Below are 16,302 nucleotides of genomic sequence, written 5' to 3' on the forward strand. Positions count from 1 at the left end.
AAGATTATTAGATGTGAAACTCCACCAGGTGCTAAATTTCTTGTCATGATAAGAATTTTGATTTTTAGTTGTCACAATACACTGTCTGTATTGTCTGAATTATTATTGTTACCCTTTTCTCTGCTTTTTGATCAATGAGAGTATCAATAAATATCAATAAAGTTGAACATATGATATATGTGTGCAGTTCAGTGGTACAAATCACATTTTTTCATGTGGCTGGTGTCCTAAAGAAGTGGGAATGTTTCTGAAGAGCAGTATTTGTGTTTGTGGGGCTATGATTGCTGTGACACACCGTCTCAGTCATACAGCAACCTAAAAGAGAAGCAATAAATAGTCCTTATTTATCTATATCACAATGGTACCACAGAATACCAGGATAAAATCTTGAGTACATATTGCCCATCCCACTCTTGTATGTTTTTTTTTTTATTAATACCATCCTCGCCCTCCGTTTAAATGGACAGCCATGTCTTTTTAGGTTTGAATGCTCTTTTCATGTGCAAAACGTGTTATATCCTGCTTTAAACTTCTCCACAACTTTCTCCCTGATCGTTTCTGCTTCTTCTTGATGCTGTTTTCTATTAAACCTTTATTTTATCAGAATAAAAACCCATTGAGATTAAAAACCTGCTTTTCAAGGGAATCCTGGCCAAGAGCAGCAACAAATACGGTAATGTCCTCTGACAAACATCTGAGGCATTCACAGAAAAGATGCATTTAAACTGAGATTAAATTACACACAAGTGGACTCTGCTTACTAAATACCCATCACATCCAACCTCAGTAAAATGCATTGAAGATTGTGGCTACAACATAGCAGAATCTGGACAGGTTCGATGGATATAGACATCTCTGCAAGGCATTGGATGTTAAATGCAGGTAATAAAGAAGTCAAAGAGTCATTCTCAGTAGCTGATGCATCCAGTTTCCATTCGACCCTCAGCAGTGTTAGAACATTAAAACAGAAGTGAAAAATGTCCAAAAAAACTCTCATTAATTAGCTCAAATTAACCCTGGGGGTTCGCACAACCAAGGGAAAGCACCCCATGTACCTTATTCTGACACTGACTCTCTTGCAAGCTTGGATCTGAGATCAAACTCATATTTGGCAGACTCTCACACACGTATGCACGCACACACGCACGCATACACACACACACACACACACACGCTCTCCGCCCGAAGCAGAGAAAGCACAGAAAAGCAAATCCTCTGTGAAGGAACCATAAAACCAAACGCTGCAGCAAGACAGACCACTCCTGCGCCTCACAATATATGAGCTTAATGAATGCTAATGACCTGTAGTAAGCATGTGAAGACATACATTCACAGACAGATAGAAAGAGGCTTTACTTACAGAATGATTCAGACAGTTTCAGAGGGGCCGTGCCATACTATAGCTGTAGTGGTGAGTCAACGAGGGCGCTAGGATCCGACGGCACAGAGTTCCTGCACCTCAGCCGGCGGGTGAGGGGGGACGGAGGCTGGCGGGGGAGCTAGAGGAGTTTGTCACTGGAGGGGAGGATGTGTGGAGGAAATCTGGAGCAAGCCAGTGTTTAAAACTCAGAGGAAAAGGTAATCCATGTAGAGGAACAGTCGATGAGAGGGGAGATTCAGTTCTTGAGTACAAACAGAATGAGGGATTGATTTGGTGGGTGTTTTTCTTCTTTCGCTTTACTCAGAGAAAAAATAACAAGAGGCCATCTCGACAAACTGGAAAAGCAGGGGGTGAAAAATCAGTCAATGAGAAAGGCTCCATCTTTTCCCTTTTTTGTGGTTGTGGTTGTTGTTGTTGTTGTTGTGGTCTTATTCTGCTCTCCTCTGTCTCGCTTGCACCCAGGGACTGCAGAGGGCTTATAGGAGGAGTAACGCTGGCGTCAGAAAATCAATCCCTGTGCCAAACGACGAGCGAGCATAAAGGAGTAAATGACAAGCAGATGAAGGGGAGGATTTCTGACACCTGCTCTCTCGCTCCGCTTCTGTCTGCCTCCCACCCTCTCTCTCTTTCCAACCTGGATTTCCTTTTTAGTAACAACCCTCCCTTTGCTGTATGTTGGGCTTTCTTCAGTGCAACGGTACTGACTTAGATGGATCATAAAGGAGCCACAAACACGAGGATGCTCCTCTTCGCTTCTTCTTACCTCCTCTGAAAACAGTGAGTGGAATGACAATGAAATGCAGAACGTCGGCTCTGCCAGCTCTGGATGTCTGCTGCCTTTTTTTTTTTTTTTTTGCCTGACACTTCGGCTGTGTAGCTGTCTTCCTCTCTGTCTCAGAGCTTCTCTGTCAGTCCTTACAGGTGTCTGTTTACCGGGCCATGGTTTAGTTCAAACACCAACACGCAGAGACAGCAGCTTCAGACCAGACAGTGAACTCAAGCCCCCTCTCTGGCTGAAATCCTGACCCCTCCCCTGCCCATGGCGTTAACTACCCTCCAACACACCCCAGATGAATTACAGGAGGTCTTAAAAAAGGGACGCTGGACAATCCTAGTTAATTCTGGGGGGGTTTTCTCGCTCTCTCTTCTGTCTGTCTCCTTTCGTGTTATTTTCTCCACCTGTCCTTCTGTTTTCTGCTTCCCCACCCTCCTCCTCCTTTGCTCTGTGGCTGTCTCCTTATTCGTTATCTATTCTGGACAGTCTGTCCCTCTTCCCTCTCCGTCACTGAGGGAGGATGAAGAAGAATGGTGCTGCTTCATAATGTATTTCTCTGCAATGTGAGAGAAAGGACAGGGAATTTCAGGTACAGAAGCTGCTCCTTTGGAAAAAAAAAAAAAGTAAAAATAAAAACTAGCCTCCCAGGGGGGGTGATTTTCAATTACTCGCCTTTGCCCACAAACTTATGTGGAAAAAGTGACCCGGCACTGAGGTGCGCCCCAAAAGTGTCGTAATCTCAATGAAATATCCGGCCAATAAATCCGTACACGTCCAAAAGCTCCGTACCGCTGCTCAAGCATCACCGCATCATATTTCATTTCACATGAAGTTCAAGCAGCTTAATTGCTCGACGCACTGACTGGTGGCTGGTGGCACGTCGACTCCTCCGAGGCCTGCTTATCTCTGCTTCCTGCAGTCGGCTCCAGGCAAACCCCAACCTCAATTCTGCAGGCTCAGCGCTGGCTGCAGCGGACGGCTGGAGATGCTGGAGATGGTCAGGTGTGGAAAGCTGGCTGCTGAAGGGAACGTGTTGGCCATTCGGCGACCACCGCTCCCAGGCTTTGGGCCTAGAAAGGAGAGGAAGAGGAGAGGTAAAAGTACAAGAGAAGAGGAGTGAGAGTGCATGAAAGGTTAGCTTGGCGACATTTGTGTCACTCTGTCTTATCGCGCATGTCATTCTCCTGCCTGTCACACTCCTCCCTAGCTGTCGTCCTGCTGTCTATTCTGTCCTTGTCACTCTTTCTCCGACTCTGCTGCTTGTTTGCTCCTTAGTCCTCGGGACTCGCGTTAAGATTTGATCCTTTCGCTCCCCTAACAAGCTCATCTTCACACAGTCTCCACATGACATCTCTTCTATTCCCCCTGTGCAATTTAATAACGACACCTTTACTGCTTTCATTCAATTCGTTCTGCTGTCTTCTTCCTCCTCAAGTCTTTGCGTCAGGTGAAGCATGGCGACGCAGATTTATTTAAAGTGTTGTGGTTGATCCCAACTTCAACTTAAAAAAACTTTAAAAACTTAAGTTCCCAACTTAAAAAAAATCAATGTTGAGCGTCTGCAGATCCAAAAACGCAAAGTCTTAACGACGTTCTGCGCTTAAATAATATAACTTCACTGTTGAGCTGAAAAAAATGTATTCTTATTATAATCTAACCTTGAGTTTAAAATACTGTGGTTTCAAAAATATCACAGCTTTCACACAAAAATACAAAACAGATGTTTAACATGATCCAGCTGCTTTGAACAGGAAACCGTTAACTAATCCCTCTGCTGCCAAAATAATGCAACATATTGATTAATACAATTAAAACAGTGTTACCTTTAACACTTATTTAAAGTTAATGTGAACTTTATATGTAAACTTAAGCAAAACCACAATATAAACTCATTTGCTTTATATATTCTTTATATTAAATAACACAACTATAACAATCTGCTGATGGTAAATTAGTTGAAATATATTTTAAGGTAGAGCTTGCTTTTTGTAGTCTTATGAAGGCTTAAATAACAGTAGTAATAATAATTGTATTTGTGTAGCTCTTTACAGTTGCCAGTAGATAGAGCAAAGCACTCTACAGTGGGTAAAATAAGATAAAACATAAAAAACACAAGACATAAAACAGGATGTTGCTGTGAAGTGGCTGTTTGGTGCTCAGTCGGTTTCCACTCTACGATTGTTGAGTTTTTCCACAACTATTGATATTCCTGAAATGCCAAACTTGTATTTTTATTTTCAACGTGAGGCTAAAGTTAATGTACCAAAAGTCTGCAGCAACAGGTGGGTGAGGGGCGGCGCTGTATTACTCCACACAGCCTGAGAAAACTCCATTTAAGAAACATTTTCTCTGCCATCTTATTTAGAGATTCAAGCTTTTTCTTCCGGACTGATTCCCATTTTGACCGATCCTGACTGTTTTAAATCGAACTGAAATGAATAAATCACACGATTATTTGTGGTATGTGTGATTTATGCATTAAATCACATGCATACACTCCATGCATTGAACTCTATGTCCTTCATCTGATGTTTATTACTGTCAAAAGAAGTGCGTGAAAGCATACACTGATTGATAATGCATATATAGACTAAAAATGGTGTAAATTATTAGTTTTGATGCGTTAAGTTTAGGTTTATTCAATAGATCAAGAACAAAATCACCTCATTCCAATCTCTGCATAACTGAAGCACCAATGGCTTTATTAAAAACATTTTCAATAACAGAAAGGAAGAGTAATTATAAATTCATTTCAAATTCTAATTTTTGATTAAAGCTATTGTTTGAATGAAGAGAATTTAATTTGATTATCTGCAAAAGCAAATCAAAGAGACAATTTGAACCGTTGCTGCTGTTAGTAAACAACATGATTTCATGAGGCCAATAGGTGAACAATTCAAAGATGGTAGTTAATTGGGTAAAGAATGGCTCAAAACACAAGTCAAGAAGCATCAGAATAAACCTGATCATTAGAATAAACTTTCATTTAAATTTTGTTTAACAAAACTCATCCATCACCTGTCAAACTCAACCAAACAATTATGTAGAGCGCTACTGAAGCACAAAAATGCTCTCATATTTATTTTGGTTCTAATGCGTCACAATGCATTAATGCATTACACAAATACACAACCGCCCCCTTCTAATGCCACCCTGGGAAACTGCCCATTCATCCCAGTTTGCTCAGCAACGGTCCATCTAGACCAGAAACCTGCAACCTGCAGCCCCAGTCCCTCCAAATAATATTTTAAAAAATGGATAATAATAAGTATTTAGCTTTTTTTTGTGGAATATTTTAACTATAATTCCAAAACAGTCTTACATTAAAAGTACCAGCAACATGTTTTTACAGCTATTTTCTCATAATTATAAGCATGTTCTTTTTTTCATTTAAAAAAAATACTAACATCCCACAAAATAAAATGTATCCATCTTCTTTTTGCAAAAGTTTTCTGATTTTCACTGTTTCAAAACTTAAATTAAATTAAGTTTTTTCAAAAGGTCAGGTAACACCAGCAACTCTGAACCAGAATTAGGAGGCGACAGTGAGGGTAAACGTTATTTTTTGGATTGTAAAGGTTGCAGACCTTTGATCTAGACATATGCAGATGAAACCCTGATTTTGGTTTTACCTTAAAGAAATTTGGATTTCTTGCCATCGCCTTCGACTTTTTTAAAAATCACACCCTCTTTTGTTAAATAGACAAGACAATTAGCATGATTCAAAAATAGCAGCAAGGTGTCAAATCTTCCCTAACAGGTTGTCTTGTCTCTCTGTTACTATGCAACAGTTAGCACCTGTTGAATATGAATTATTGAATCCTGAGAAAAACTCCCTCTGCTCACAGTTTCGGGATTGGTCTCCTCTTCAGTCGCAGATGAAATATAGAAAGAAGCAGATCCATGCAGGGGTTATATTACCTCTTTTTACGAACTCATTAAACCGGGTGAGTGACTCCTTCCTTTCTGCAGAGCACAATGAAGCGACGCTTCATTTGCAATAAAGCACCAGAGCCTTTTCAGTTTATCAGCTGCAATCAATACGACTCTGCGGATAGATATGGCCCTCCTCTGACACCGTATCCTCCCAGGATCGTTTAGGACGGGAGTCTGAGTGTTCCTGCACACTTAGTTAGGTCAGGGCTCAGCGTCGGCTGTTGTGTGTCCCTCCGCTGGGAACATTTGCATGCTATGTCATTGCAGGTGTGAGGGGATGTAGATGGGTGTGAATTGGTGTGCAGAAGGTATGTCAGCGTGAAGTACAAAGACATGAGAAGAAGAAGAAGAGGAAGAAGAGGAGGAGGAAGAGGAGGAGGGGGTTCAGCGTTGCATGTGTCACATCTGTCAGGCAGGAAGCAATTAATTACACTGATCTACTTCATAACCTTCTGTTTGTTTGGGCCCAGAACACCAAAATAAAGCCAAAAAAGGTGACTGACACAAACACACACGCACACACACACACACACACACACACACACACACGCACACACACACACACACACGCACCAATCAGTGCTGATTGCCTGTGTCAGGATAGACTCTAACATCTCTGGTGAGCCTGAATTCAAACAGAATGTGGAGAAGAGCTTGAGGAGAGAAGGAGAGAGGGATGGAGGCGAGGAAGGGGGGGAGGGGTGACACAGCCGAGGAGGGAAGGATGGAGAGAGGGATGGAGGGAGAGAGGGATGGAGGGAGGGAATGCGGTGTGGAGTGGCATGGGGTGGGGTGCGGGGGGGGCAAAGCGCAAAAAATGAAGTGAGCCAGTCCAATTTTATCCAAATCCATCAAGCTGGACAGTTCTGTTTCAGGAATGATTGAGAGGTGTGGGGATGCGAGGGGATGGAGGGAAACAGGTGGGGCAGCGGCGGGGTGAGCGGGTTAAGCAAGGAAAACAGAGGGAGCCCCTCAGAAGTAGAAAAAACGCTCTGGATGAAACTAAAACGGGAGGAAGATGAGTTAACCGGTGAGCTGTGACACATTTGAGGTGAAAGAGGATGGAGTGATGAGGCTGGGAGGGGGGACGGGAGACGCGGACACTCACCCATTTCAGCGGGCTCTCCTCAGGCAAGCACAATCCCTGCTCTGTGATCCCATCCCGGGGAAAAGGCGCAGCGAGATCCTGGAGCTCCCTCCGCTGAATACCAATGGAGCTGCTATTATCAGCTTACACACACTGACTCACACACACACACACACACACACACCGGCGCTGAGGAAGAGGCACAAACGCACAGAGTCAAGTCAGGGCTGCATGTTCAAATCAGAGGGGGAAAAAATGCAGTTTGACAATGCATGTCACAATAGAAAAATCACTGGTGTGCTCCCCCCCCCTTTTTTTTTTTTTGTTAATGTTTCTTCATGAAAAAAGCAGCTTCAAACAATCATTCACACACTCCCGTTCCCCGCCTGTGTCAGTACTTACTGAGATTATATTCAAAATCCCAGCGAGTCCCACGGTTGACTCTGTTCCGGCTCACAGCTCTGCTTCCAAGGGAGACGAATGAGTTGTCCGCTATTTTCCCTCGCCTCCCCGTGGGCTCCTCGCAGCTCTGATGCAGAGATACACACACATTAAGACAAACACTTCCTCCTTTATACGCAGTATCCATCCAGTTTTTCAGTCTCCATTTGTTGATTTAGGTCCAGTTCGTCCGCCTGGCTGTGGACTTCACTGTGATTCGGCGTTCACTCAGTCACGCACTCCCTCTGCTCAATAGTACAGCCGTACCTCCTTGGCTCTCGCCAATCTAATCAGCTCTCTCTCTCTCTCTCTCTCTCTCTCTCTCTTTCACACACACTCTCTCCTACTCTTCCCTCTCCCTTGTTTCTCCTTCCCAGCACCCGCTCCTTTACTCCTCCTTTCTCTCTCCCTCCAAGATATTTTTCTCAAAGATGAATATCTGCCCTCCTCCACTCCTCATCCGTTCTTCTTTCTGTCACTTCATCAGATAAGGGTTTGAAACAAGAGCAAAAGAAGAGAGAAAAAACTGGTCATCTGGAGCATTTTTTTCACACATCCACACAGAGAGGAGGGAGTATGGGAGACAGAAGAAACTCATGAGGATGTGTTTCATCGTCAGCAGGGTAAACTAGGCTGACAAAGTTTGTCATGCCTCCATGGTCGGGGTGACAAACACCATCAAACCACCACACGACTCGCCTCATACCCGATGACACGCAAACACATCTGCGCAGAGACCGACTGAAATCTGATGGAGCAAACACTTAGGGTGATGGTAAAGAGACCTTCCAACTGCAAAAGCTTCACCTTATTCATAAAAAAATGCCGTAATGCTGAATTAATCGGATTAATAAGCGGTGATTGAAATAATCGTCAATTTAGAAATCAATTATTAATCGTTACCTGGCATATAGACTCAAAATAAGGCCATTTGCTGAAAAAAAACAACAAACTCAAAGCAGTAATTAAGCCAAATCTGCACAATATGTATATAGAGAGATATATTTATACAGCACTGGAAAAAAAAAAGTAGGAGACCACATAAAATGATCAGTTCTCTGATTTTTACTTTTTATAGTTATATGTTTAAATAAAATGAACTTTGTTCTTTCATTCTATGAGCTACTGACAACATGTCTCCGAAATCCCAAGCAAAGATTTAGTATTCATTTTCTGAGAAAATTGAGAAATGGTCAAAATAACAAAAAATAGATTCAGTGCATTCAGACCTCAAATAACGCAAAGAAAACAAGTTCATATTCATACTAATGTTTCAACTCAGGAAGGGATCAGAAATCAATATTTGATGGGATAACCAGGAGCTTTTCAATGGGGTTCAATGCAGTGGTCGCTTCATTTTGTCCAGAGCTGTATACATTTTCTATTTAAGATAAAAACACTCAGTCAGTTCAAATTCACTAAAGGAAATCAACGTTTTTAGGCAACAAAATGTTTAACTGCATTAAACACATTTAAATAAATCTTAACACAGAGCAACAGTAGCTCAAACATGTAAGCAGGCACACAGATGTGTAAAAGGTTTAAAAATAAATCCATCTTTTATTGCAGTTGGATAAACTCACTGACAATTTAAATGAACTATTTAACATTATTCTTATTTTTGTTGTTATAGATCATGGCACTGGTAGTCATTGTATCAGGGTTTATTTACTTAATTAATTCTTCATGTTCCATTATTATTTATTAATTAAGCCTAATATGACAACGACGATGATGATCGTTGCTACTATTATGTTTTAAATGTCGCACACATCCATGCTAACATTGACTTAAACTATAAGTCATCGCACTGTTCTTATAACATGTATAGTTTCTAATATATGTTTTGCTTTTCTGTCTTTAAAATCCTGCTGCAACATAAGCTGAAGTATTTGGATCTGTTCTTTGGGTACACCATGTGAAGACGATGCAGTCCTGGGTTAAACTGCTTCCTTAAAGTCTTTTGCTTAATGTCATCCCCTTTATCTTTCTGCCCTCTTTCCAGTCAATTTAATGTCAAAAAAAGGCCTCTAGTACCAAAAAATATTCTTGACTTATTTAAGATGAGAGTTTCTAGGAACTTCTAATTAGTAACCCATGATTTTGTGTTTGCCTCGGGTATAAATATGATAAAAACAGACGCATTTTTACTCATTGAACACAAGGCTGCACATATTTATCTTGATAGAAGGATCATAAGGGATGCTTTACAAAACACTTCCAGCTTGAAAGCTCCTGCAAAGAGCAGTAGTGGTTTTTGTCCTACCATATCAAATGTCAACATGCAGAGTTTCCTAAACTCTGCTGGGATTTTAACTGGGACCATAAGCTTTAGCCAGATGAGACTGGATTTATTTGGCATCAAACTCCGCAGGTGGATTTGACGTAAAACATTCTACAGAGAATGAATGTAAGGAATAAATAAACTAAAAACTAAAGCAGCGTTATCCTATGTAACTCATTGGAGTAATGAGCCAAAAGAAAAGGCTAATCAACATATTTTTTTTTCTAAAGGTGCAAAGTCAATCTTTTTCCTTGGCTGTACAACTAAATCTGCTGAAGGAAAGAGATCATAAAACATAATTCAGGATCCTGGATTATCTAGTTTCTAAACCTTTCTAATCTTACAACAAAAAGCATTATAATATAATGATTGTTTCTATTTATAAGGTTTTACATTGTTATTTAATCTAACTTCTGAAGTCAGTCTAAAGCATTGGTGTCCAAACTTTTTGCCATCAGAGCTAAAATCATTAAGTTGAACGCATGTGCCACATGTAAAAAAAAAAAAGAAAAAAGAAGCTAATATAAAAAAATTAATAGAATTTAATACAACTTTATAAAATCAAACTTTCTGAGCCTTTTTCATTTTATCTGCTAAACAATGAACCAAAAAAATAAAATTTTATTGTTGGATTTTTAAACAAACGGATCAGTAAATCAGAAAACATGAAGGTGCTGCAAGACCAGACTGCCCAAAATCTTTCATAGGGCTCCAAATGGCTCCCGGCCGCACATTGGACATTAGCAGCTTGTTGATTTACCTAAAGAGATTCTGCAAGGATGATGGATTCAAGATTTCTCCCTCAAATCTTGTGAAATGCTAAAGGAGAAGACTAAGTGCTATGCTGCCACTAAAGGATGGCTGTAAAAATTATTAACAGCAGAGGTGTCAATATTTATATCACCACTTAAATTAAAGATTGGATTCTTGATTGCTTTAAATTAAAGCTAATAAATTTGCCTACTGCTGTGCATTCTGCAAATGTCCGACTATCATAAATAAAGTGCAGTAAAGTATTGTGGATACTTTACCAGACTGTTTACATACAATAAATAAAACGAGAACATAGATATGCAACGAGAAGTGTTCAGTTACTTCCTCGCCATCATCCTAATGCACAGAAGATGGAGTGAAACAGTGTTTACATTACTGAAATAATGGACACAGCTTTAATGAAAATGAAAACTGATAATGTCAGCTCAAATGATTGTAATTATGAAAACATGGCAGCTCGGTTTGCAGGGAATTGTGAACTGTGCCGCTTGGACTCCTGCAGCGCCATGTGCAGACGTGTCTGTGTGTAGTACACATCCATAGCATCATTACTCCTCTCAGCAGAGCATCCTGTCACTTTATGCAGGACGCCGTTGAATGGAGCTGACACACTATTTACAATGTTCAGACATACAAGAAGAAAACCCACAACAGCATGAAACCAATCTGCAGCGACGCTCATCCAGGCCCGGGCATTGGGAGGCACTGGGGGGCATTGCCCGCCTAAACAGTCAGCCGCGCCCCCTCTGGACTTCAAGCTTTTTCTGCTCATTTTTACCTCAGAGTGGCCAACTTTCTATTATTTCTATCTCGGTTTGATACAGTAGGGGTTCCCGCGCTTCCCTTATCTGTGATTTCTAACCCCAGAACTTATAACGGTTTAATCCATTGCTAACATGTTGTAACGTATTTTTCCGAGCTGCTTTTAAACGCAACATGAGTCCTAAGATGAGTGGCAGTGAGGGAGACCTGGCGCTGCTGCGGAGCTGCTCAGGTGTGTGTTAGAAACAGTAAACCCGCAAAAGGCAAAAGAAAACGTTTAACAGTTTTACTTTCCCTCGAAGCTAACCGAGTGAGTTCAGTAATGCTGCTGGATGCAGGTAATGTTAGCGAACATTAGCAAGCTAACTCCAATATACCACGTTACGCTAGTAATAAGTATAAGCTAAGTCAGTGTTTTTCAACCACTGTTCCGCGGCACACTAGTGTGCCGTGAGTGGTCGTCAGGTGTGCCGTGGAAATTATTCAATTTCACCTACGGTACCGTATTTTCCGGACTATAAGCTGCTACTTTTTTCCTAAACTTTGAACCATGCGGATTGTAGCCCGGTGAGGCTTTTCTGTGTATTTTTCTTCAACCACCAGGGGGCTCTCTAGCTGGAAGTGAATCATTAGAAGTCAAAATTGTAAATCAAAGAAGAACGCGTTAATTTTCATTTAGAACAACCACATGCTAGTAGCAGGCACGACGGAGAAATGTTTTCAAACTCATATGATGCAGCTTTTAAGTTGAGGAGTATCGATCTGGCACTACAGGAGGGAAATAAAGCCGCTGCACTTAACCTTGGTGTGAACAAAACCATGGTTAGTAGTGGCTAGTGACGTAATCATGTAATTTTCTTACCACTAGATGGCAGTAGGTACAGAGCATTTTATATTAAAACAAGAGAATTAGTGATGTTACAGGTAGCAGTGAGAGCATCGTATCTAGCAAGACTGTGACGAAGGTGATGGAAAAGACAGTGAAGCTCAGCAGTAGCTAGAAAGAACATGGGTCTATTTCCCACAATATATCTGTGTAAAGTGAGCTTCTCAAGCCTGGCTACTATAAAAACTAAAACCAGAGAGAGACTGAGAGCTGTTGAGGAAGAGCTTTGTCTTTCTTCAATTTCTGCCAGGAAATCAGCTGTTTTCATCCAAACATGCACAGGTTTCACACTAGATGGGTAAAATATACAGATATTGACATTTTGTATATGCAAATCTTCATATTGTAACAGTGAAATCTTTCCCAAATATTATTGCTTCTTTCAGAATAAGAATTATCTTCTGTATTCCGGCTTTAAGATTGCTTGTGGATTAGTTTGTACAACACTTTGAAGTTTTCTACAACTTCTTTAAATTTAAGACCACAGTGTTGTGGCAGTGTTCAGGTGTATTTTTGAAGTGGACATGTTACGTGCAATTTGAAATAAGAAATGTAAAATGTGATAAAAATACATTTTTGTGTTTATTTGATCCCTATTCAAGACACTGATAAGAATGACTATATATATAATATAGGCGACTACAGAGTATCTTTGTTTACATTTTTGGTTGGTGGTGTGCCTCGAGATTTTTTCAATTAAAACAGTGTACCTTGGCTCAAAAAAGGTTGAAAAACACTGAGCTAAGTAATGTTCTCATCTATGTTCAAAAGTGGGTAGTACTAGTTACATTTACTTGAGTAACTTTTTTTGGGGGGAAAAGGTACTTATAAGAGTAATTTTACTGCACTGCACTTTTTTTTCTTAAGTAATATTATTATTCCTGCCATTTCAGTAGATTGTTTTCGCAGTTGGAAACATTAGATTCTTAAACTGTTTTTTAGCGGTTTCTCCTAAACTGGAGACGCAAAAAAATAAATAAAGTCTCCAGTTTACAGTAAAATAACGGAAGCTGTGGTTGTTAGAATTTTCCCGTTTAAATACGTATAAATACAGTGAAGTTTTGCCATTTATACTGTATACGTATTTTACCGTATTCATATGAATTTACCGTATTTGTACGGTAAAATTCTGGCATCCACAGTTGCGGGTATTTTTATCGTAAATTAGAGAATTTTTAGTGTCGATTTCTGCAATTTATAATATAATGTTTATGCAAATCTGACATGCTGGTTGTTTATTTTGTTTGAAAGGTGACATAAAGGTGTGTCTATGTATTTAAGCAAAAGCTCGTTTACTCTGGCCGCCCCTGTTAAATTCCTCTGGAGCTCATCGCTGGTACTATACGACGTCCCGTGTCGCCCTTTCCCCCCCGCAGCTCTGGGCCTGCAGCCTGAGGCGCCTCTGCTCCTCTCGGCTCTGTCCACCTCCTGTTTTTGATATAGATCTGTTCCTCAACCTTACGGCCCCTGAGCTCTCCGTGTCCTCTAAAGCTATTAAACTCACCACAGCGTGTTGAATCATTGATTTTGTCACTGCGCATGACTTGGCTTTTTAATTGCTAGTGTCAACACTCTGCTGGCTTACAACTGCATTTGTGAGTTATGCTCTGAAGAGATAATCAGTTCTAGCGTCCATTCAGATTGTCAGAATAAGCAGCGGGATCTATTAACGATGAACTCTCATTCATGATTCGGGCGCAGAGCGGTGTGGGGTGTGACTGTGGGACCGGTCTGTGGCTGAGTCGGGAGCCTTTGGAAGGATCAGCTCTGGTTTGTCCGGCGAAGCTGTCGCCTAATCAAACGAGGGAGCAAAAATAGCATGTGACAATGCTGAGCTGTCTCCTCTATTTTGCTTTCAAACAGCCTCCACCCCCACACCATTCATCATCATCATGTTTTCACCTATTCACTTTGCATCTCATGAAATAATGCGCATCTCAAGATGTCTGTGTCCAGTGGGCGGACAGTGCTGGATCACCTATTACTCACTCATGCTTGATCCTATTAGACTGCAGCCATGTCACGCAAGAGTTTCCCTCGGGTCGCACAGGCTGTGTGTGATGCGTCTGTACGGGCATTTGGATGCATCTGTTGTTCAGCCTCCCAAATTGTAGATTTCTGAACTTTTTTTTTTTTTTTTCCAGACTGTGCATGAGGAGTGTTTATGTGGCGGAGCGGCGGACACAGCCTCACCCCTGGCTGTGACCCTCAGCTGCAGTTTTCAGGAAGTCGGGAGGAGTCTCCATGTGCTGTCTCTCCCATTCCATCACACACACTGACACACGGCCTGCAGTGCCAGTGTGTGTTTGTTCGAGGTCTCATTCCGCCTTAGTCTAATTTCCTCCACTTTGCTTCTAAATGCTGCTTTGCAAAAGTATTTATGTCGTTTTAACCGCTAACTTCTATGTGTTTCTGGTTGTATTTTATGTAACGGATTAATCAAAAGTCTATCACACATAAAAATCTAACAAATGTGGTGTGCATTTTAATCTGAGCCGTTATAACATAAATATTTTTAATCTAAACCTTAACATTGTTGCTCTGGATGTAAGTTATTGTCTTCTTTGAAGACTAAAGGTTGTTCCTTGGTCTTCAAAAACTAGAATAACAGCAGCATCCGATATTTAGATTTACACAAAAAGTTCTTTAAGTGTTAAAACAATATATAAGTAACAAGATTAACAATAATAGTAATAATAATAAAAATACTGCAAATAGGAATATCGGATTCACGATCCAAGGAATGTGCAGGATGACTTTTTAAGTAAATTTACATATTATACACGTGTTTTGATTTATATTCATGATGCAGTTTGTGCACTGATGTTCACAGAACGGCTGAATTTATACTGTGAAACTTGACGACTCTTGGATTTTATCAAAGGGTGTCAGAGTAGAGGGGTATGACTACAGAAGTGCACTTTATGTTGATTTATAACACAAAATGTCAATATTGCACATTGAGGTTTTTGGCTGTATGTGAAAACATTCAAAGGGTGTGAATACTTTTGAAGTACACTGTTGCACTTTTAAGTCAATAACTTAAAAAAAAAAAGAAAGATTGTCTGCCTCCATTAGCTAAACATTTGAATGAGAAACCACTTAATATTAAACGACATAATGCAATAAAATCATTCACTTCCATATTAATGGTTATTCAGGCGCCAGTGTTTGCACTGAGACTCTGCTGTCACTGTGTTCACCACTCTCTAAATATGCATTCAACAGCTGTCTCTCTCTCTCAGCTCCATCCCACACCACTTTGCTCTTGACAAATTGATGTGCAGCACTTTTACATAACAACTAAGTAATATACACACAGACGCACGCACACTTGAAAACCCATCCACGGCACAAATGTGATCCTAACTCAACCATTACACACACACACTGCAGAGCAGGTGTTAAAAGCCCAGAGTCTGCAATTGCTAATGCATGTTTGCATTTCCTTAATTCACTTCTGCAGAACACAAATGTGGTTCCGATGTTAACTATTGCTTGGTAAGCAAGGCAAAGGAGGGAAGAAGTAGACCGAGGGACTGGGGGGGGGGGGATTGACATTCTGCCTGAGTTCTGCGCTCTGCTGGTGGAATAATGATTAGCTCCTCTGTATTCCAGGCACATATTCCCCACTATCAATGAAGGGAGGAGGGAGTCGCAACCGTGAGGGAGGGACGGCGAGAGGTGTGGGCGTCACGCAGGCGAAAACAAGGTGAGCGGGGAAGAAACGCATGAGAAAAGTGAGGGATAATGGAGGACAGGGCAGAGCAGCACACGCCGCCGCCGCTGCTGCAGCAGCCGCAGCAGTGAGTTCATGCATGTGGTCAACAACTGCAACTTCAAAACTTTAGGGAAGCTTCTGCAAAGTGAAGCTGCTGCACACTTGTGCACCCATCCATACACACACACACACACACGCATTTATATAAAAAATAGAAAACTACATGCTTGGAGACTACTTTGTCAAAGTCATAGC

Source organism: Poecilia mexicana, unplaced genomic scaffold, assembly GCF_051168715.1.
Source record: "Poecilia mexicana isolate PSO_F unplaced genomic scaffold, ASM5116871v1 scaffold_16, whole genome shotgun sequence".
Taxonomy (NCBI): Eukaryota; Metazoa; Chordata; class Actinopteri; order Cyprinodontiformes; family Poeciliidae; genus Poecilia; species Poecilia mexicana.